Consider the following 22,648-nt stretch of genomic DNA (forward strand, 5'->3'; position numbering starts at 1 on the left):
TGAGCACCTCCGGACTGCCCTTCATCATGGGTCCCTTGAAGCTCGCCAGTCCCTTGCCTTGAAACTTTTCGACGGTCCATTCTTCTCCGTCGGCGCCGGTTGGTTTGACGTACAAAAGGCCCGGGTTGGCTCTCCCCGGAATTCATCTCCGGGTATCTGTCGGTGATTTCCTCCCCACCAATCATCTTCGTCCATAAAGACTTCGTAGTGGTTGAGATGACTGAGGAAATTCGTGACCAATTTAACGGCACCTCCTACGGACGTCACTTCGTCAATCATGGGTACTATATCGTGGATGGTAAATCCCTGCGCTGCAATTCTCCAAGCGCCGTGTAGCATATTGATCATGCCAAATTGATGGGGCGTCATACTTGCTCTCAGGTATTGGTAGGGGATGGAATGCATGCCGTGGTTGAGCACCCATTTTCCTCCCTGTTTGGAGATGCCTTCGTTGCGGGTGACTTCGAGGTAGTGCGTGAAAGTCTTTTCAAAGTAGTGGCCGCCCTGTCCAGATCCTCCAGCACCGCTATCGTGTTGAGTAGGATTGTCTCCGACGCCCTGCTCTCGGCTCCCAGGAGCATTCGCCTCAGACGACGCCATATCTTCCTCTGTTCGTGGTCTTTTGGGACGTCCCGGGCCTGGTTTAGTGCTTCCACCAGTCGGTTCGGCAGGTCTCTTGTCAGGTCGTGAATCACTCCCACTCGGTAAGTCAGGCTGCTCTCGATCAGCTCCATCCGGCACGGCTGGCAGCTCTGGTTCATCTGGCGGCTCTGGTTCTTCTGGTTGTACAGCTCCTTCTGGCTCGTCGGGTGGGGGTTGTGGTTCTGGGGTGTGCGCATGCTCAGGCTGTGGTCCATGGTGGTCACGCGGTCCGTCGGTGGGTGCCGGATCCACTAATGCTGCCGGTTCTACGGGTGCGACGGGCGCATCTCGACTTTCTTCTCCTGGGTCTTCGGTATAGTAGGTTCTATAGGTGAGTGGTTGCCACGGTGCTCCTTGCGCGCTATAGATATCACGAAACCGCTCCGCTTCTTCGGTGTAGTACCAAGACGTTTTAAGCACTTCCAACTTATCTTCAAACCATCGTCCCAAATCATCACTGGACCATTCGATGTACCCGTACCCAATGGGGGGCGGTGTAGCCGAATCCTTGCGGTAGATGTTTTCCCATTCTCGGTTGCCATACGCACGTAGTGCTGTACTAATCTCACCCGGTAGGTACGACTTGTCTACGTGGGTATGACCCGTCTGAACGGTATTCTCTCCCGGACTGTAATGAGGATTGCAGACACTACACTGGTAGTCGGCATACATGGTTCTCTTACGCTTCACGTAAAAGGGTCGACATATTCCGTATAAATAGCAGACGGCCTGTTGTCTTCCCGATGTGAGCGGCCACGCGTCCATCATAGTACTATCCCAAGGATCAGGACTAGGATCATTAGGCTCTTGCGGAATATCTACTTCATCTCTACAATAGACGAGTCGTCCCGGTCCTTCTCCATTAGGCGTCAGATTATCTACTACCTGTCTATGGAAGTAAGCCCCCTGTACGGCCAAGTCTTGCATTCTCGTAGATCTCTTCTCGTTTAGCTGCTACTCGTTCTAAACTCCAGGTGGTGGCCTGCTCCCATTCCGTCTGTAGACTGGGTAGTATAGGCGGTGGTCTCTTTCGTATGAGACTGTCTACTTGCACCAGCTTGCGTCCCTGTCTACTAATGAACCAATTCTCACGTCCCATTTACTTGTCTATTATTCTAGATGTTACAATTTCCTTATATTAGCTTCAAGACAGTTGTGTTTATCCAGGATTAAAATTGTAGATTAGCAAGGGAAGTAAAGACAATACTTGAATTTTACCTGCAGCTGTTTGACTTTGTAAAAAATTCAAATTCAAAAAAAATCTGTCAATGATACGATTTCGATGAGCTTCTCCATCCTGAAGTGGGCCATTATATGGGATCACGTCATGGTTGTCATCTTCAATGGAATCATACTACTCAATTTCTGGCTCCCCAAAGGTTTTTGACAAATTGAACAGAACACAGCACGCCCTTATAAAACGACATGCTCGTTCAGGATGAGCTCGGAGACCAACTGAAAGGCACGGGAATTTTTTTTTTCAGCTGGCCAATCGTCTGCTCAATCCGGACACGGGTTCGTCTGTGGCACCTGCAAAAACCCCAAAATGGAAACTAAATTTGCATAGAAGTCACCAGTTACAAAACAGAAGACAGAAAGGATATATTCAGTTGATCATGTCACTGATCGGGCATTTTATGCAATATCGACTGACAACTTGGAGAAAGAGTCACTGCCCTTTAAATATTGTGAATATACATGTACTATAAGGTGAGATGCTTTGAACACACCAGGATCCTGTCAAACAAGACTACCAATTTTGTTTTAATTTGAAACCCTTTGAAAATGCATGCCAACATCAGATATGCCACATTGATGAAAAGGTTTTGACTTCGTTTTTAATGTGGTCCTTATGTTTACCTGTTGTAGTGACGTTCAGCATTTGAGGTGGGATCTAGAATGGGCGTCATGAGCCATTGCCGCAGAGGGTAGCCCGTGTCACCAATAAGTACTCCATGAAGCCTGAAATTCAATGGTAAGAATTCACTCAATGAATTTATAGACTCCTTACAAGTACAAATTGCAATACTTGTTGCCATGTAGTGTCCAGTCAAAAATGAGCTTTCAGGTTTGCTTGAAGATAACATTCCAAGCATAACTGTATTCAAATCTAATTGTATACTGGACAATAGTTAAAGAAGAGTTATGCAACTTGCCAATAACTTTATGTGACATGTAGCCAAATGGTTAGGATTTTTAGCTGCAGATCACTGTGTTACGGGTTTGGACAAGACCTCTTTTTTGTCTCTCACCTGCCATCATTAAACATGTCACCAATGACACTGCCGTGAAGGATGGCACTATCATGTGTGCATCATGGCGGATCATGTGTGCATCATGAAGACGGATGTGGGTTCCATCTACAGCACCCACCACCTCTGGAAACCCAAGCAATGGCAAAGAACTCTTGCTGTGCCTGAAAGACATCTTGCAGGTTGGCAGGAAAATTGATGACCTGGTTGGTCAACCCAAGGATAGCTCTGGAGACTCGATGGACGATTCTACACACAGAAGATATGCTGACATCATGGAGATCACCATGGACCGTGTAAAATGACCCTGTTGCGAAGTGCCGCAAGCAATCAGAAGTTGCAGCTGAGCAGAGATTGCATTGCTGCGCTGAAAACAAAAATCAGCAATAAAGGTCAACCCAAACAAATCATTGTACAACAATAAGTGACAAAGCATTCCATCCTAAAATCTGTTTTTAAAAAATTTAGTCAAAAATAATTTATCTAATTTTTTATGCCCTGTTTATTATTATTATATAAGAAAAACTTATATGTGTTGCATGGAGCAAACCACATGTTCATGTACATTATTGCTGACCAAAACAACTAATATGTAGGGCCTACACTAAAAAGATAAACGTTGTTGGACAATACAAGTTACTTCTGCTGAACTGAGTCAATGAATATGAGATAATAAAGGGGACTTTCGGTGTTCCGTGCCAAGTCTATGTGATTCAGCAGATCATGAGTTTAATATGAAAAATAAATCTAGATTTTCGATTTATATCCTTGACCCACCCACCATTTCGAAAAAAGTCAAAATTTAAAAACATTTAACGTTTTGAGTGGCCCCCTTAGCGCCCTTATGACTACCATGGAGACTAACGTTACTATCAGTAACAGCTGATCATAAGGTATATCGCAATTAGCATTTTCACCACGAGAGGGCGCTTTCCGCAAAGCATCATGGGATACATCTGGGTCGAACTAACTACCGTAACTACAGACTCTCTAGTCTTAGTTACGCGCGAGCGCGAAAATTAAAGCCAGATCGATAAAAAACAGGTATGACAATGACATGTATGACAAATGCTGGTAGCTTTATTTCTATGAAGGTAGATGATTTGCAACGTTTTTTGCGTGAAAGAAACGTACCGCTTAATGGAGACGAAGCTCAGTCAGAGCTTGCAGAAAAGGCATTTTGGGCAGAAAAGTTAAGCTTGACTGCAAAACCAACAGACAAGGAGTATGTGCAGGAAATTGAAAGGTCACAGCGTGACAAGTTGGTTTTCGATGGTGGGCTAATTCATCTACCACGTCCGGAGACGCTTCTGGAAGGATGGGAGGAGGGCCCTTCAAGCCTGCCTGATACTAACAGAGATCAGCTCGACAGTTATATAAAAGCTGGTAGGCAAATTTTGATACAAGGACCATTCCTGAGTGGAATGCTTTGCCATCTGCAACTAGGCCTAAATCAGCACCAGATGTGAAAAATTTCAAGGCAATGTTAGATAAATCTAAGTAATGGGGGCGATGCATGAGAGACTGCACGTTAACAGCCAGATTTTGTGCAGTGTGAAGATCAAGATATAGAAAATGGATTTCTTGTTAGTAGGCCTAACATACTATTTTCTGCAAAATATCATTTATACAATTATAGGCAGTCGTGGCAGTGTAGGTGTAGGCCTATTTTTAGCTGGCACAAGCATCCTTCTATTAAATGCTGTTTTACCACTCCTCATGGCCGTTTCCTTCTCTGATTATTCAATTCTCATTACATCATGCCAGCCTTCCGGCATTCTTTCACTAAACTGTCGCCAGGGGTGTATTGAGAATTTGCCAATCAGAGGTAGGGAACGGCAGAACAGCATTTGCTAAAATGATGCCGGTGCCAGTTAAATGAACACTTAGAACATTTAAGCCAAGGGGCCTACTGCACCGAGTACTGTACACATGTAGTTTACTTACGCCCTACTTATTATTCGACCATGTCAACAATTGGAGGCCTATATTTCTTGTGTGTGTAGGTAACCGAAGGATTGGCCTAATAAAAACCGAAGGACGAAGAACGCTGGCCCTTGGGAAGAGTCTCTACATGTCAGGGCACATCCATTCCCTGCAATACCACGGCATCAGCTCTAATCTATGCTACTGCTTTGTTCGTGGAAAGGTTAGAATTCATATTTATATTGTGTTTTTCAGCTGTGGGCCAATGCAATGTGTTATTTAGAAAGATTTCCATAAACATATGGAAATGGCCAGATTTTTTTTTCAGGGTAAATGCCATGATATCATTTCTTTAAATTTGACTGTATTACTGCTTTGTGATGGCTACATAACTACTTACCTGTTCTCTTTTAGGTCATACCACAGGTGAAAACTTCAGAACAACCATACTATACATGGGTAGTGCTTCATAAAGAAACAGGGCAGGTCTGCACAGCTGAGTGCACATGTTGCGTTGGGTAAGAATCAGGCAGTTTTAGCGAACTCGAGGGAAAGATTTCCAAAGAAGGATAACACTTGACAACCTGGGACAGGCCTAAAACATTGAGAGGAAAAAAGTGTTTTCTTAATAAATGCTTTGATATTTTCAATCTTAAATTTAAATTTTTGAGTATACCTGTATTACTGCTTTGTGATGGCCAAGAAGTCGTTACATGGAAAATTAGTGTCATCTGCCTATGGAAATCTTTCTTCAAAAAGGGAAGTAAAGTCTTAAATTTCTCAAAACATTGATAAATAGTGCAGATCGACTGTTTGCACCCAACATAACCATCATACCGGTGACAAACACACCTTCCTTTTTTTTTTTTGTTCAGAATCCAAGCAACATGCAAACACATCAGTGGCCTCCTGTTTGCAGTCGTTGAAGCAGTGGAACAGGGGAAGAATTCATCGTGTACATCTCAGCAGCAAGCATGGGGCCAAGGTCCGAAGAAGGGACAACCTGTCCATGATTGCCAGTTTGCCAAGAACATAAAGATTGTTGGTGTGAAGGCTGGTGTAACTCAGCAAACGTCCAGTAGAAATTACAGGTCAGAATTCGAGCCCAGAGTTTTGGCACATCGAAACAAAAGGCCAGTATCTGCCTTTAACATTGATGCACTGGCAGATATTACCAATGGTAATTGTGGAATGCTGATGTATGTCAAACAAAAGGCAGACCCTGCACACCAGACACCCAACATTCATGCAAATGTAAAGGAGGAGGAGGTTGAAACAACTCGAGGTGTCTTAACTGTCGAAGAAGCACATCAAAAGTCCAGTGGGGGGAGTGCCGATGATGTCATCAAGGAACTTGAACTGAATCATCACCAGCAGATACTGTTAGCAAATGAAACAAAGAAACAAGCATCCTCTACCTTGTGGACACAGCATCGTATAGGACGAATAACGGCAAGTGTAGCAGGAGATTGTGCTGCATCCATTAAGGAAAACGGCTTGTCGGGCCATTCCCAAATAGCTAAAGTCATGGGCTACTATGATTCGCCACACTCATCTGCTCTTACCTGGGGTAGAATGCAGGAACCTGTAGCAAGAAAACAATATGTAGCATGGCACAGGCTTCATTATAAGCAGCCAATGTATCTTTATCTATAGAGGCTAACCCTAACTAAACGGCTGGAAACAAGACTAACCCCAAGGATGACGTTAGACGAGAGATAGAGGGCGCTGTTTGCTCATTGTGACGTCACAATGCTTAGACGCAGACGCGTTGCCATAGCAACAACGCGTTACCTTGACAACGCGCGCTTGGCCCTAATCGCGCGCTATGCGTCTTTGGTGTGGAGATCGAGACGGCAGATTCGAGAAATCTCCGTTGTCGTCTAAGCGGGGCGTAAGACGGATAATCATAACAATATATTTCCACATGTCTTCCATTCACTCTGTGCTCTCTGGCTTTATTTCGCAATGCATCATGGGATCTCCTAAACTATTCTCTTTTAACAATATTAATTTCGGAGAAAAGTACATTCACCCCCCTCTCTCTTTCGCAATGCATTGTGGGATCTCCTAAATTAGTTTTATATCTGTAGATTAGTTTAGTAGAATAGTACATTCACCCTTTACATAATATCCATAAACATATCCTCTTCGTCTTCCATGACATCTGCATAAAAAAACTCGTTGGGACCTTCTTCCAAATCGACCAGCTCTTGTCCCATACGTGACATATCTGAATCTACTGTACTGCGCAATACCCCTTCGGTATGTACAAAGTGTCCGGTCTGATCACCTCCTCCTTTATCCAAGTGTAACATAATCTCCATGGGTGCTTCTGGAGCAGGTTCATTGAGATCTACAGGAGGAGGATCAATTCAAATGTCTATACGAAAACTGTTGCTCTCTCCCAACCGTTCGACGGTGAGTCCCCTAAATGTTCCGGCTGTATTGGTGTCACTGATGCGTCTCCACAGGCGTGACTCTCTCAATACATGAAATTGTTGCTCTGACATGCCGGCCACACCAGGTTGTCCAGACTGTTCTTGTTGAGCTCTCCGCCCCACACCATCTTGACCGTTCCCGCGAGCTGCTGTGAGGCTGTCGGAATGGTACCCTTCATCGTGCGCAACATATCCTCTTCGTCTTCCATGACATCTGCATAAAAAAACTCGTTGGGACCTTCTTCCAAATCGACCAGCTCTTGTCCCATACGTGACATATCTGAATCTACTGTACTGCGCAATACCCCTTCGGTATGTACAAAGTGTCCGGTCTGATCACCTCCTCCTTTATCCAAGTGTAACATAATCTCCATGGGTGCTTCTGGAGCAGGTTCATTGAGATCTACAGGAGGAGGATCAATTAAAATGTCTATACGAAAACTGTTGCTCTCTCCCAACCGTTCGACGGTGAGTCCCCTAAATGTTCCGGCTGTATTGGTGTCACTGATGCGTCTCCACAGGCGTGACTCTCTCAATACATGAAATTGTTGCTCTGACATGCCGGCCACACCAGGTTGTCCAGACTGTTCTTGTTGAGCTCTCCGCCCCGCACCATCTTGACCGTTCCCGCGAGCTGCTGTGCGGCTGTCGGAATGGTACCCTTCATCGTGCGCTGTCCCTGACTGTCTGTCTCGGTGCTCCTGCTCACTCCAAAATGAGGCGCCATCCAATCGTTGATGTCTTGCCCGTGAGCCATGGTCTCTATCTTGCACCAGTAGGTGATCTGCAGCTTGCACAAAATGGGTATTGGGTTGTCGCTCGCGTCGAGATACACCGGCAGTTTCATGAGCACCTCCGGACTGCCCTTCATCATGGGTCCCTTGAAGCTCGCCAGTCCCTTGCCTTGAAACTTTTCGACGGTCCATTCTTCTCCGTCGGCGCCGGTTGGTTTGACGTACAAAAGGCCCGGGTTGGCTCTCCCCGGAATCCATCTCGTGTGTAAATGATAGTTGGGCAGAAAGTCGCTCAGATCGTCACCGTACGGTTCAGCGCTGTGAAGTGTTCTCTTGACAAACTCGTCAATGTTGCTGGCTTTTAAAGCCTCCTCCATTTGCATAAACTTCTTGGGAAGCGCTGTTGGCCAATAGCCTGGGTTTGGATTCGTCCACGAGTGCGTCAGGGGTGTTCCTACATCTTGGTTAAAATACTTGGTGTGTCCTCTGCGTAAGTTGACGACAGCCCATTTCTCAATTTCGTCCAATACCCCTTGATCTAAATCTTTAATGGTATGTTCGTACATGTAATTCTTAACGTACATGTCCACGTTTTTGGTCACCTGTGGTAGTTTCATCTGGTTTCGGCGCAATAGTTCACTCGCTTGGAAATTCAAGTTGGGCTGTTCGTCATCTCCGGGTATCTGTCGGTGATTTCCTCCCCACCAATCATCTTCGTCCATAAAGACTTCGTAGTGGTTGAGATGACTGAGGAAATTCGTGACCAATTTAACGGCACCTCCTACGGACGTCACTTCGTCAATCATGGGTACTATATCGTGGATGGTAAATCCCTGCGCTGCAATTCTCCAAGCGCCGTGTAGCATATTGATCATGCCAAATTGATGGGGCGTCATACTTGCTCTCAGGTATTGGTAGGGGATGGAATGCATGCCGTGGTTGAGCACCCATTTTCCTCCCTGTTTGGAGATGCCTTCGTTGCGGGTGACTTCGAGGTAGTGCGTGAAAGTCTTTTCAAAGTAGTGGCCGCCCTGTCCAGATCCTCCAGCACCGCTATCGTGTTGAGTAGGTTTGTCTCCGACGCCCTGCTCTCGGCTCCCAGGAGCATTCGCCTCAGACGACGCCATATCTTCCTCTGTTCGTGGTCTTTTGGGACGTCCCGGGCCTGGTTTAGTGCTTCCACCAGTCGGTTCGGCAGGTCTCTTGTCAGGTCGTGAATCACTCCCACTCGGTAAGTCAGGCTGCTCTCGATCAGCTCCATCCGGCACGGCTGGCGGCTCTGGTTCATCTGGCGGCTCTGGTTCTTCTGGTTGTACAGCTATCGCCACCTGATTGACATGCCACAAGAGACACGCCGTTTGCGCAAGCGTTATACACCAGAGAACCTCGCGTGCTAGATGCATGCTCTCCTACTGAGTCCACCTGACGCAAGACATTTATTTATATAGGTTTACCCGCGCGTTGACGCTCCGCGTAGCGCAGCGCAGAGGAGAGCGCGCGGGTCACGTGTCCGATACGTCACGTCCACTCCTGAGTCAACCTGATCCAATAAGGTTATTGATTTGGAAAGACCCAACCCCATTCCTGAGGCTCCACGCAGCGCAGCGGAGTGGAGGGGGGTCGGAAAACAAAACCAGTACACTGACACTTGTTTTTGATGTAATCCCCACCGGTTCTCATTTTCTCTCCGGGGGTCTCTCATTGTTTGTGTATCCCATTCCCTATTACAATATTACTCCCCTCGAAATTAACACAATACTGGGGGTGACAAATTACTTCTCCGAAATTATTATATATATATAAATTAATTTAGTAGATATTTATTTACAAATCGTTATGGTATATGGCTTGATAGCCGTACAGTGGGTCTCTGACCCAATCGGTCACTGTGTCCCATGCTGTTGGTTCTCTGTCGTTGGTCTCCCTGTCCCAACTTTCTATGCAGGCAGGCAGTGCTCTTCGTTCCGCCTCTGCTGCTTCTCGCACTTGGTTGGCTTCGTTAATTATTTGGCACACGTTGAGGAGTTCTTGGTCCTCTTCGGAGCTGATTGTGATCACCTCGTTCTCAATGTCCGATAGGGTGTCCTTTATGGTGTAGGTTTTAATCACCTCGGCCGGTGGCTCATAGTGCTGTGAGTAGAGGTCCTGGGAGGCCGTTACCATGGTCACATCCTGTGGGGCCTCCTGACTGATTGCGGTTATCATAGTGACGTCATGTATCTCTTGACTCTGGACTGACTCGGTGCTTGTATGAAGTGGCTCCACACCAGGCATGGATGGTATGGCACCAGACTGCCATGACCAATTAACATAATCAAAGCCGCCAGGGTTGTTCGGGTTTAAACTCGGTGGGCTTGGCTTGTGGTATTGCTGGTGTGTGGGGTTTCGGAGATTACGGTTGGTTGATCTCCTGTCTCTGTTGATTTCGGAAACAGCCTCCTCCTTTTGAGTGCTATCTCGTGTCCCGGGCTCAGGTGCAGGGGCTGGCGCTTGGGGGCCGGAGGTGTCGGCGGTATCGGGCTGTCGTTCTCGGATGAAGTGTGGCATGATGAAGTGGTGCTGCCTGCTCGACTGGGAGCTGTTCTAATACTACTTGTTGTACTTCCACCCTCTCTAGCTTCCCCCCCCCGCGTATTGATATGTCATCCTCCCGTAACTGTTCAATGAGATAATTCCACACACATGGGTGGCATTTTTTGGTCACCTTGGCCAAAAGGGGGCATGCCTTCAAGTTCCTATAGAGGAGGCACCTGTTTTCTATGGCCTCTTGTTCGGACGGGGCCCATTTCCAAAGCTCGTGATTGGCTGTTGCAATCACTGGTGTTCGTCTTAGGAACGCTTCCTTTTGGTGCTGGACGGGCACCATCGTTTCACTCTCTTCTAGAACCACCTTAGCCTTTTCAATTATGGCCTTGTCCAAGTAGGGTTCGTTCAAGATTATTAATCTCTTATCGGGGCACTCGGCCCACAGGAAGGCATACCCTGACGCACCACAGGTGATCTCACCCACATGTACACATAGGTCAGCCAGGCTGGTTGCTAGCCAGGTCTTACCAGCGTTACTGGCACCAATTAACGCAAGTACATACATTACAGTCCGGGAGAAAATACCATACAAACGGGTCATACGCATGTCGACAAGTCCTATCTGCCGGGAGAAATCAACGATGCCCTGCGACGCTATGGCAATAGAGAATGGGAAAACATCTACCGCAAGGATTCGGCTACACCACCTCCTATTGGCTATGGATATATCGAATGGTCCAGTGATGACCTGGGACGATGGATGGAAGACAAGTTGGAAGTACTCAAGACGTCTTGGTACTATATGGAAGAAGCAGAAAGATGGCGAGATATATACAGTGCACAAGGAGCGCCGTGGCAACCGCTCACGTATAGAACATACTATACCGAAGATCCTGGAGAAGAGAGTCGAGATGCGCCCGTAGCACCCGTAGAACCGGTATCGCAAATAGATCCGGCACCCACGGCGGGACCACGTGACCACTACGGACCACAACCTGAGCATGCGCACACACCAGAGCCACAACCCCCACCCGACGAACCAGAAGGCGCGGTACAACCACAAGTACCGCCAGATGAACCTGAACCGCCAGCAGAACCGGATGGAACTGATCGAGAGCAGCCTGACTTACCGAGTAGGAGTGATTCACGACCTGACAAGAGACCTAGCTCGCCGACTGGTGGAAGCACTAAACCAGGCCCGGGACGTCCCAAAAGACCACGAACAGAGGAAGATATGGCGTCGTCTGAGGCGAATGCTCCTGGGAGCCGAGAGCAGGGCGTCGGAGATAATCCTACTCAACACGATAGCGGTGCTGGAGGATCTGGACAGGGCGGCCACTACTTTGAAAAGACTTTCACCCATTACCTCGAAGTCACCCGAAACGAAGGTATCTCCAAAGAAGGAGGAAAATGGGTGCTCAACCACGGGATGCATTCCATCCCCTACCAGTATTTGAGATCGAGCATGACACCCCATCAATTTGGTATGATCAATATGCTGCACGGCGCTTGGAGAATTGCATCACAAGGATTTACCATCAACGATATAGTACCCATGATTGATGAAGTGACTTCCGTAGGAGGAGCCGTCAAACTGGTAACCAATTTTCTGAGTAACCTCAACCACTACGAAGTCTTTATGGATGAAGACGATTGGTGGGAAGGAAATCACCGACAGATACCCGGTGATGACGAACAGCCCAATTTGAATTTCCAAGCCAGTGAACTACTTCGACAAAGCGAGATGAAATTACCACAGGTGACCAAAAACGTGGACATGTACGTCAAGAACTACATGTACGAACATACCATTAAAGATTTAGATCAAGGGGTGCTAGACGAAATTGAGAAATGGGCTGTAGTCAACCTGCGCAGAGGACACACCAAATATTTTAACCAAGATGTGGGTACACCCCTAACGCACTCGTGGACGAATCTAAACCCAGGCTATTGGCCAACAGCGCTTCCCAAGAAGTTTATGCAAATGGAGGAGGCTTTAAAAGCCAGCAACATTGACGAGTTTGTCAAGAGAACACTTCACAGCGCTGAGCCTTACGGAGACGATCTGAGTGATTTCTTGCCCAACTACCACTTGCACACGAAATGGATTCCGGGGAGAGCCAACCCGGGCCTGTTGTACGTCAAGCCAACCGGCGCAGACGGAGAAGAATGGACCGTCGAAAAGTTTCAAGGCAAGGGACTGGCCACATTGGATCAAAGAAAGGCGTACCATCAATGCTACATGGCGGACGAGAGAAGGCCATTGACGGCATTTGTCACCCCTTTTGGCCTACATGAATGGGTTCCGATCCCTTTTGGGTTAAAGAATGCACCAGCTGCATACCAGCGCTGTAGGGAGAAAACATTGCATCGCCTGAACCATGACATCTGTGAAGTCTACTTAGATGACATAACTGTTTTCAGTGCCACCTTTGAAGACCATGTAACTAACCTCAAAAGAGTTCTCCAGCAACTCCGTCAGCATGGAGTGAAATTGAAGGCTGCGAAATGCAACCTCTTTCAAGACAAGGTCCGCTACTTGGGGCGGATAATCTCAGCTGAAGGTTATAAGCCAGATCCGAAAGAAGCAGAGGCACTCTAGAAACTGAAGCAGAACACTCCACGTACAGTAGGGGAGTTGAGGAAACTACTCGGCTTGACTGGTTACAATTGGCGCTACCTGCAAGATTATGCAAAACGTGCAAGACCATTATTTTGAGCTGCTCACCATAAACCGGAAAGAAAAGGGCAAGACAACCTCTCACCCAGACAGACAGAAACCCAAAGTTGGAAGCAAGTTGGCAAGGGTGGACAAACACCATCAAGCACACCGATAGTGTGGATACCACAGCACCAGGGAATCATCAATACCTTCCTAGATGAGCTGACTTCGGCACCTGTGATGACGTATCCAGACTTTGAACTGCCTTTCATCGTCCACACTGATGCCTCCCAGGAGGGTTTGGGTGCAGTTTTGGACCAGAAGCAAGGGGGCCCCATGAAGGTCTCGTGCTTTGACACCAGCCGAGAAGAATTACTTCATGCATTCTGGGAAGTTTGAATTCCTTGCCTTGACGTGGGCCATAACTGAACACTTCCGGGAATATCTACTTTATGCAATATCCTTCGTAGTATTCACGGATAACAACCCACTTACATACGTTTTGAGCACTGCCAAGTTTAATGCCATAGGACATCGCTGGGTGAGTGAACTCGCGGATTTCAATTTCTCCATCAAGTACAGGCCGGGAAGAGACAACGGTGATGCAGATGCGCTGTCACGTATGCCAATTCCGGCAGACAAGTTGGAAGATGTCTGTACTGAAGAAATATCGCCTTCAGTGATGGAAGCAGCTGTTGAGGGTATACAAATGCAGCAGGAGACAGACCATGCATTGGCAAGCTCACTGGCAGTCAATCCCAGTGTTGTGGACCAACTAAATGAAGAACTTACATCTGATGGCAAACCATTTGATCAAAGCGAGATCAGAGATGCCCAGCAAGGATTATCAAGTACAGAGCTAAAGGGAGATGGCCCAACAGTCGTGATCGAGAAGGTGAGGAACCAGACACCCGAACCATGACGATGAGTGGAAAAAACTGGTCGTAGGAAAAGACGGCATCCTGAGGAGAACTACCAAAATCGGATCAGAGCAAGTCATCCCCCAGAAGTTGCAATTCCTTGTCTGCAAGGAACTTCATGATAATATGGGCCATTTAGCATCGGATAGAGTTCTCCATCTCGCCCGAGAGCGGTTCTACATGGAAGCCTTTGTCGAGGAGTACATCACCAAGCAGTGTACCTGTATCAGACAGAAACCTCCAGCAAGACCGACGAGAGCATTTGAACTTGTTAGTATCGACTTCCTTCGTTTGGAACCAAGCAAGGGTGGTGATGAGTACAACGCTAGTAGTGATGGATAACTTCACCCGGTTTGCTCAGGCATATCCCAAATCAAACAAAGCGGGACGAACGGCAGCTGATAAAGTCTATAACGATTTCATCCTCAAGTTCGGGTACCCAAAAGGACTCCATCATGATCAGGGAAAGGAAATAGAAAATCATCTCTTCGGAAGATTGGGACAGTTGTCATGTGTTGATGGCTCGCGCACTACCCCATACCACCCGAAAGGGAACGGTCAAGTCGAAAGATTTAACCGTACCCTTTTATCCATGCAGCAAACCTTGACTGAGGACCAGAAGAGGGATTGGAAACGTTACCTGAATAAGGTTGTTCATGCATACAACAATACCCGACATGAAGCTACTGGTTTTTCACCACATTATCTTCTTTTTGTGGACGAACACCAAGACTTCCCATTGACTTTGCTTTTGGATTATCCACTGATCAGCCCGACACATCCGAGAGCCGAACCGAGTACGTCAATCAGTGGAAGGCACGCATGACTGAGGCGTATGATCTGGCAAAAAAGAATGCAGAGAAGTCTGCAGAGAAGGGCAAGACATGCTATGACGAAAAAGCTGCACACCCATGTCTCTCCCCTGGCGACAGAGTCCTGTTGAAAAACTGTGTCCCACCAGGAGGTCCAGGAAAGTTGCAGTCATATTATGAGGATAAGGTGCACGTTGTCCTTGCCCAGAAAGGTGATTTACCCGTGTATGAGCTGACTCCCGAAGACAGAATCCATCGTAACCTCCTTCTGCCTTGTGATTTTCTATCTACTGATGTACACAGAGTGCCAATGGAAAGTCCAACTTCAAATACCAAAAGGCCTTTGACAAGGGCAAGAGCACGGAGGTCGGAAAGAACCATCAGAAAACCGGAGGGCTCTGATGAGTAAGACGACGACTACCTACATGAATACGTAGAGGTGTTAGAGTCGGATGAGGGATCTACTCCGAAACAACAGTCACATACTTTTGCACTACCTGATGACAGTGTCTCACTGCCCCTGACCCAGCCTGTGATCCAGCCCGAGACCCAGCCGGTGACGCAACCAGTAGCAGGGGAACATGGTGGGATGCACAAGGCAGAGAGGCGGTCCACGCGGTTACGCCAACAACCCAACACCTTTTGCTATCGACAGATTGGCACCCCTGATGCTGCGTGCATGCCTGTTTCGATTGAGCCACCATACGCTTCGGCAGTACAGGTAAACCAGCTAACTTTACCAAATCAGTTGCAGTATGGTGTTCCACAACTCCAACCACCACTGCAGCATGCCCTGATGGCACCAGCACCTCCAATGTTCCGGTATTGGCCTCCGAATGGGATCCTTCTCCCATGGGCTGATGGAGCAGTAGGGTATCCAACAATAGTGCCAATCCAAGGTATGTCCATGGAATTGCAGGACCACAGCAAACACAGCCATGGCAGACTGCTTGTATGTAAGTGATGAACCTACACAAATGGACTTGTTTAGAATATTGATAAACTTTAAATGACTGTAAATTGATTGTGCAAATGACACTGCAAGTATGGCAAGCTCAGGAAGGAGATGTGACTGAATTGCTGCAGCAGGGACGAGGAGAACCACCGAGTATCACAGGAAGTGGTTGAGTGTGTCCCCCAGTCAAGGAGCCTAACTGTGCCACCAGACATTTGTACAAACTGACTGCTGCATTCACTTCACGCAGGTGGGTGTCCATTCAAGCCCATTCAGTGATGTGCGTTAGAGGACGCATAAAGCGGTACCACCTGTGATCACCTTGGATTTCAGTCATCGTCAATGCTATGGGAACATTAGAATTAGATGATGGACCAAGAACAGACTCGATGATTGGGCTCCTGAACTTTTGTTCTAGTGGATGTCAGAGTTCAATGTCGGGGACGACATTTCTTTTGGGCAGGAAGTGTGTTACCAGCCCCTCATTCCCTTTACCAGCCTCCTATTTCCTGAGTAAATGTATTTTGCCATATTTGAACAACGTACATCAAATTCTCTCTAAATCATATCAGAATTGAGGGCCCCCAACTTTTTTTAGGTATACTTGTGACTTTTGGAAGATAGAGGGCGCTCTTCATCTTGTCTCATTGACATGTCATAAAAAGTCAATGAGCAAAATTTCTGTGAAACAAAAGGTCCAAAGAAAATCTTCTTTTTCATCTCACAGGTACGTACTTTTCATTTTCTGTTATCAAATATGGGATCTTTATGTATTCAAGTTCATTATTCAGTGATCGATTTGACTGTGACAACTCCAATTTAGTTTTATTAAGCTTTCGTAACCGATCTAAACACTGTTTGAATCATTACGTTGACTTCCTCTTTGCAGGGATACAGCACATTCAGCATCTGTGGCCAAATCTGAAACGTCCTCTGCCTTCCTCACTTTTGCCAAACCTTTTTTTCATAATAACCTTCAAAAACAAAACAGGAAATATGCCAATATCAATAGTTTGCCTATAAATACTTTGTAGAAGTTGCCTGGTAAACAAAATTCCTGATCCTGAATTATCAGTTTTTTACATTAGGCTTAGATTCTCACCCCCACAATGGTAAAACCATTTGCAATTTCATTCAACCTACCATCTTTCTCTAGATCAAGAGATACAAACATGCATTTATGATCAATTAAACATGTAAATGATTTTAAATGATGAAACAGGGGGGCTACACAATATTTGTAAAAGGATTTCTAAGAGAGAAATGTGCAAACATATAGATCTTTATTTTGAATGTGGGGGTTACACATGTGGAGCAATTTGTAATTACCCTGTTTGAAACTTACTGGTTTTGTATAAAACACGGCATGGAAACTTCTGATATCCATCTGTTGGTGGTTCACGCTTCTGCACTGCTTTGTCTACCCTTTTCTGTGACTTATAAGGCGGCCACATTACAGATGTCTCATAGTCCACCAACCAGCTATTTGCTGCTAATGCAACCGCCTGCTCTTCAACAAACTCGATCACTGCATAGATACTGAGTGACATAATATCTTCAATCAGGTTAAGGAACTTTACATATTTGCTGCCTCAGATCATTTCAAAGTATTAATTTCTAAAAGCCATGCTTTTGGAGACGGGGATAAAAAGTGCAAATTTCAAGGAATGTTTCTTGAAACTGGCAGAAAAGAAAAATCTAATTTAAAAATAACAATGGTCAAAAAGTACTTTTGATGCATCTATTTACAGATTCAAAAGACCTAATGATTTAAGGCTACAACTAAGTGGGCCTTTCTGCAAGGGAATATTGCACACTTGCATCTAATATCTACCGTGGAGCATGAATGCAGTACACCATCTAGCCCGTTTACCTTGTGTATGCCAAGACATCCCGATGGCAACGGGGTCGTGAAGTTAATTATCTACCACTTTGAAAAGTTCATAGATGACGATTATCTGGTCACCTAACAAAATGTTGCCTACGATCCCAACACCATCACCAACTTTAATGCAACTGTCTTTCCAAGTCAGTGTGATGATACATGAGCTGAAGTGAAGCTCTTTGTACTGGTTAGGACCGTGGGGGTTGCATAATTAGGTAAAGGACCATTCGAGTGCTCTTTTTTTGCACAAGGCTGTTTGTTTTTATCACATGAATGGGCCAGCTCCCTTTACCTTGGCGTGGTATCCCCCTGTGTGGTTTTTGATGACTCAAAAACGTATGTTTTTTCTCGGTACGTACATGTACATTATAAGGAGGGCACTGTAGGTGTTGAAAACGCATAAAAAAACTTATCGTTTTCTTTAACAGGACACCTTGCCCATATTGGATTCATCCCACGCACATTTTTAGTTTTTCCAAACATATATTTTTGGGTGAAGGGGTCTGTAAAAGTGGAGAAATGTGCCATTTTTCCACCTCACAAACTAGTGGTTTTTTCATTTTTATCAATTACATTCGCAGTAGACGCCGCCAATAAAATCCCAGATAAATCGAGAGATATCGGTCGTTTTGAAGTTATACTTTCATAAAATAAATTGGAAGGTCTAAATTTCCTATCAATTGCAATGAAAAAAGGAAAAACGTCAATTTTGAGATGATGATACCCAATACATTCTGAGCTCAAAACCGTGATCAATGGGCAGCCATGTTCAGTTCACGTGGGCAAGGAACATTATGTTGCACATGCGCATAAAACAATGTCTCGCTGAAACTACGTGGGGTACTTGTTGACAGGTTTCTGCTGGCTGACAGGACTTTTCAGCAGATTTGTAAGTGCATTTTGTAGTGAATTCGACTTGGACTTGATTCACTATGTTTGTAAACTTGACTCCAACACAGTAATGAAAAGAGTCTCCTCAAATCTTTTGCATTTAGCGTGGTTAATCAAAAGATCCTTTTTTGTGATGTAGGGATGAAGGAGCATTCTTTTGCAACAACTTCAATTTATCAATTTATATTTTAATGACGTTGTTCTGTCTCCTTTAAAATTTCAGGTGATCAAGGCCTTACCCTAGTGCAGATATCGTGTACAAAATTCCTCTTTACCGGGGTCATTGACAGCAAATGCCACGATTGCATTATTTCTGGCATAATTTTGACATAAGTTGCGGTCAAACGAAAGGATTCATGAAGAGTTGATGTACTGGCATTTCCGTCAATTATCTTCTTGAAGTTAGCAAAATGTACCCCAATACCATTGTTGAGTATTATGGAACCAGAGCCACCAAGGAATGACATTTGCCACTTGTTGCCCGCTTTGTGGGGATCCATGGTGTTTTGTAAACCTGGGGAACGGGGAAAATGGAGCCTGGGGCTTGAGTGCTACTCCCCCCCTCTGATGTAAGCTAACGGACCCGTTAGGCATGGTCAGGAATTCTTACAAGTAAGAAGGGGCCCCCATGGAGGGATTCTGGAAAGAAACATTTCAAAGTAGACATACGCACAAGCAGAAAACTGTGAATGTCTGCTTGCAGGTCCCTGCCTGAATCATTTAGCAAAGAAATACTTCGCTGGACAACACAGGGATTACAGTGATATTGATGGTGTTTTAATTCACTTAGATCACGAACACAAGTTCCTCACTTGGCATGATAAAATGACAGCATATGGATAGAATCAGCAACTTTCCAACTCTTCATGAAGCAAGGCGTTGATGTAATGAGAAGATTTTCCACTAGTACTCATCAGGTGCCACTTCCCAAAGTACTGTTCGATTTATGTAGTAAATCTGACGAGTTCTTATCTGCGATGGATGGTACAAATCTTATCGTTTTGAGAAAAACACTGAGCAAGCATGCACCGTCAATCAGCTTTTGTTATTCGTTTTCACTTATACGTATTTGAGTGTGAGACAAACAATTATTATCCAGGTTGTTCTGTTGACCTGTTGTATTCGATGGTTGAGAGGTTTTTCACCATAGAGCAATTTTGATATCCTGGACATCACCCATGATTAGGATAAACTTACAATTTCCATAACACAGATATGAAATTGGCGCATTTTAATGATTGTACCCTACGTATATGTCCCTCCATCACGAATTCCACATTATACTATCGCAGGGGGCAAGTAGAATAGGAAACCGGGTTGCGCTTTATGTACAAATAGACCTGGTTTATAAAACTTGCAATGACCTACTGAGTATAATTGAGATATCAAAGTATGTTTTATTGGAATTGATTATTACAGTTAAAGCAAATGTTATAATAGGATTTGTCTACAACCCCCCCCCTGGTGTGCCGAGTAACAGAAATTGTCTATACAATTTTGTCGCTCATACCTAATAAAACAAAGTGCTAAATCACGGGTGATCTTCATATTAACATAATGGAATATGATACTGACAACAGTGTACAAAATCTCACCCTTAGACTGTTGAGACCATTGACAACTGAGCAGTGTTAACTGAGCAACACTCATAGACAATATTTTAACCAATGATCTTGCAAAAAATTCATCACGACTGATGATACTGATCATCCTCAAGTGTTCCTAGTTACAAATAACAAATAAGAAAGTTCTATATGCAGAATTGGCAGAAAATGAGTAAAACGTAGCTTTAATGACACTTATATCGAAAATTTTACTAATGATTTCAAGACAATTGAACTGGAATTATGTTACACCAATCAGTGATATACTCTATGTATGATTTCTTTTCAGTACTAGTTCAACAACGATATTACAAAAATTTTCCACTACTAGATTTTATGATAAGAATAAAATCTCCGTGTTTATCTAATGCCATTTACAATTCTATTTTCTGTAAAAACCATCTACATGTACAAAGAAAATTCTTAAGGATCCCAACTGATGACCTAAATTCATTTATCAAACAGGCAATGTATTCATTAGCAAAGGTTCTTGCAGATATGTTGAATAAGTGTTCGACAGCTTGAGTATATGCTGATAAAACCGATCTACTAAACGGGATTTACCCACAACAGGACTCACTGCAGACCAGTATCAATACTGTGTAGCCTATGTGTAAATTATTTGAAAGACTTACTTGCTAGAGAGTAATATATTTCATTAATGATAACAAGATTCTTTCTGAACCAGAATTTTAATTTAAAGTCAAACGTTCTTCAAAACTAGCAGTATATTAGGGAATTAATAAAATATATAGGGGGATTGATCAAATGTCTCCTTAGGGGTATTTCTGGATTTTTCTAAAGATTTTGAAACTTTAATCAGTGAATTTGAGTATTATGGTGTGCGAGGAACAGTGCTGGACCTTTTGGTAACAGACAACAATGTTATTTGTGTAAATTCTACCAAATGAGTCATTACCTGTGGAGTATAGGTCTGTGCCGGGCCCTCAACTCTTTAATCTCTGTATCAACGACATGTAAACCTCAGATTGTATTGTGAGGGATGTCATGCATGTTGCACATATAATTGCGAGTATGCTGGTGTGTAGCAACAGCGCCATCATGCGGTGGCAGGGGCATTCCTCATGTTTGCCGTCGCCTCCGCTGTTGGGCTGTCTACTACTGAAATTAAATAGCAATAACACCAGCAGAGATCCGAGCCCAGGGTTGTCTGGTGTGTCTATTCATGCGCTCCCTGCACCAGATAGCGCCCCTCCCACAGTATGACATTCTGTTCACTTGCCGGTAATACGACCTTGTGCACTAAGTAAATGAAGCAAGTCAAAACCTTAGTTTGGAATTTACAAAATTGGTAAATGGCTCTTTGCTAACAATTTATGTATGGATGCCCTAAAATCACATTTTATTATTTTACATTTTGGACCAGTCATACAGATACAAGTATTATTGAATAATACGATGTTAAGTAAATAAAAATTGAAAAAAGAATTAGAAGTACTAATTTTGGGGGTATTACTATTGATAAAAATTACATGAAAATATATTGATGAACCAGGGAGAAAACTCAAGAATTTTGGTATCATGAATCGTCTAAGATATATATATTATCCGGGTAATATTTCATTAACATTGCATGACTCTGTCATATCACCTTATTTAAATTGTTCCATGTTAACTTGGGGCTGCACGACATGCAACCTTAACAATTTACTCACTTTCCAAAACGGGCGGTCCGTATCATTTGGACTGCTGGTCATCGAGATTTATTCTGCTTCTTTCCAAAATTACACTTACTTCAACGCAACAGAGGAACGTTTGAGTACTCTCAGGCTAACGCAGAGGGCGCGCAAGGTGCTCCCCGCGATCGTTCGTGTAATATGACACCCGTGGGAATTCGGTTTGAACATGCTCATTATGTTAATGAGGAACTCCCGCGACGCGTCGCGAGATTTCAGAAAAGCAGAGCGCCCTTATGGGATTGACACCGTTGCTAGCGGGAAGCATTTCTTAAATTTTTGAAGATGCAATCGAAATTTTATTCGTTTAAAGTTGGCGGGAAACTAAATTCCCATGAATAAACAGTATATGCAAATGAATCCTATTGACCAATCAAAAATATATTCACAATCACAACCAATCATATCGAGCGCTGGACCCGATTTGGACGGAGGTTTGCCAGGTAAGTTGGCACCAATTTTGCTATAAAAGTCTAGTTTCTTAATAACCGCTGACAAAAACAAAAGAAATTTATTCCCCAAATTAACTTCTCTTTCCTCTGAAACCGCATTTTTTATTGCAATATATTAGATATAGACTTTTTCAGAATTTGTTACCCCATCAACTGCCCACAATACGAAATCAGCTAAAAAAAATTCTTGGCTTGATGTTGCAAAACTCGTTTGGCTTTTGACGCGGATGTGTTAAGGATTATGCACAA

The 22,648-nt window shown here is 44.6% G+C and overlaps 1 long non-coding RNA gene across 1 annotated transcript; it reads left to right on the forward strand.

Moving 5' to 3' along the window:
- Positions 1-4,135: 4,135 nt before the first annotated feature.
- Positions 4,136-5,821, forward strand: LOC147797804 (uncharacterized). The gene is made up of 3 exons (XR_015426826.1): positions 4,136-5,043; positions 5,235-5,338; positions 5,696-5,821. It is a non-coding gene; the product is annotated as an uncharacterized LOC147797804 (long non-coding RNA).
- The last annotated feature ends 16,827 nt before the right edge of the window (positions 5,822-22,648 follow it).

The sequence above is a fragment of the Acanthaster planci genome, linkage group LG10 (genome assembly GCF_054643075.1).
Source record: "Acanthaster planci isolate LZ-2023a linkage group LG10, COTS_SCS, whole genome shotgun sequence".
Taxonomy (NCBI): domain Eukaryota; kingdom Metazoa; phylum Echinodermata; class Asteroidea; order Valvatida; family Acanthasteridae; genus Acanthaster; species Acanthaster planci.